The 1,676-nt window shown below is 44.9% G+C and overlaps 1 protein-coding gene across 1 annotated transcript in view; it reads right to left on the bottom strand.

Moving 5' to 3' along the window:
* Nucleotides 1-1,676, bottom strand: part of LOC104493443 (zinc metalloproteinase-disintegrin-like ohanin) — a 19,528-nt gene that overhangs the window by 17,177 nt on the left and 675 nt on the right. The window lies entirely within an intron of this gene.

Below are 1,676 nucleotides of genomic sequence, written 5' to 3'. Positions count from 1 at the left end.
GCTCTTCCCCGTGGGGTCCCACTGAGGACGGTTACACGCTCGTGGCCCCAGGAGGGCTGGGAGGGGCGGCTGAACAAGGCCAGGTAAAATAATGGGAGATAGGTGGTGAAGTAAGAAAATCTCCAAGGTGGCAAGGAGTCCAGATGATTCCTGAACTCGCATAACCCTTTTACTGGTCTTACTGGTGAGGTGTGTGGTGTGTCTGCAGTGGCCCTGCAGAACCTGAGGGAGCACAGTGCTGATGAAAAGGGGTTCTTCCTGCTTTCTGCTTCTGCACCCGAGTGAGTCTTAACACAAGTTAATCTGTGGCATGACTCGCAGGGGTGGTCGGCACACGCTGCATCCCTCGAAGTTAGGAGCAGCAGCTGGTGACCAGCATTTGAGAAAAGAAGGTCCTGCCAGGGCTGGGGCGGTCGCCAGCAAGGCGACAGCAGGTTTTGTGTTCCTCCTACGCTCTTTTATCTGCTGTGAAAGGTCATTTCACCTGAACGGGCGAATTCTTGAGGGCTCAGCACTAAGCACAATAACCTGCATTTGAAAAAAAAGAAATCCAAACCACAAACAACAAAGAGAGGGCGCAACTCCCATTTTAATTGTCAGCCTCAAGGCCAGGCTTTTACAAGAGCGGGGCACCCAATTACTGTAATTTTCTGTATCTGGAACGGCAGAGCACATCCTCATGCAAATTGTTCCAGTAAAATAAACAGATTAATTCTTCATAGCTGATTTATTTGATTAAACCCTTTCCAGACGTAATTGCAGAATAACCTTGGTCGTATCTTGCCAAAGCCGAGCGCTGTGGTGAACGGCGTGAGGCTGTGATGGGAATCGGTCCCAAGAAGTTATCTCTGATCAGCAGAGCCATTTCACAGCACACAGTAACTACCCCTGCACATGCTGTGAGCAAATACCACGTGCAGGTTTGCTACTGTAATTTACAATGAAGTTTTATATTTTATTTTAAGCAATTAATTATGTTTACTTTTAAAAAATGTTTTGCTTTGCAGACTTTGTCTTCCCATGAATTTAAAGGACGTTCTTACGTAACAGTCACGGTAATATTTTAGGTGCTGGGCACAGAGGTCTGTGCTCCAGTTCTATCTGTCCACTCCCTGCTGCAGGCTCCTTTGACAAGGCCAAGCATAGCCCAGACGGTTCAGGTTCAGGCTGGATTGGAATGGAGACTCACAACTAAACTCGTCCTTTTCCTGCAGTGTCTGATTCAAGCAGCATTTCGAGGAAAATGGTTTGGTTTTGTTCTGGAACAAATCGTTTCTTAGAGGTAGTTGGTTTTTTTTAATCAACTCAGTATATTGTCTTTGTCTGGCTTCAGGCATTGTCTTGAGTCATTGGCTTTAAGGAGGAGAGAAATTCCTTGAGCCTTGCACAACAGCTAGAAAAAGTGCTAATAAGGAACAATAATTATGTACTTTGAAAGAGCCTGAACTGGGAAGAAAAACCATTACTGAGGATTTCGTTGACGATGAAGGTTTGGTTTTGTCAAGAACGAAAATAGATAATACCTTAAGTGTTAGTACTGTACACGTTTTCAGGTGTTCTGTGCAGCTAATGAAATTGTAAAGAAACCTGCCTGAATACAAATTACATGTCTAATTACGAGCGTAAAACCCTTGCATGCTTCTGCATGTACAAGCTCTGAAAAAATCTGTTTCCTG

Source organism: Buceros rhinoceros, unplaced genomic scaffold, assembly GCF_000710305.1.
Source record: "Buceros rhinoceros silvestris isolate BGI_N320 unplaced genomic scaffold, ASM71030v1 scaffold27265, whole genome shotgun sequence".
Taxonomy (NCBI): Eukaryota; Metazoa; Chordata; class Aves; order Bucerotiformes; family Bucerotidae; genus Buceros; species Buceros rhinoceros.
This window is presented reverse-complemented; position numbering and strand designations above follow the sequence as displayed.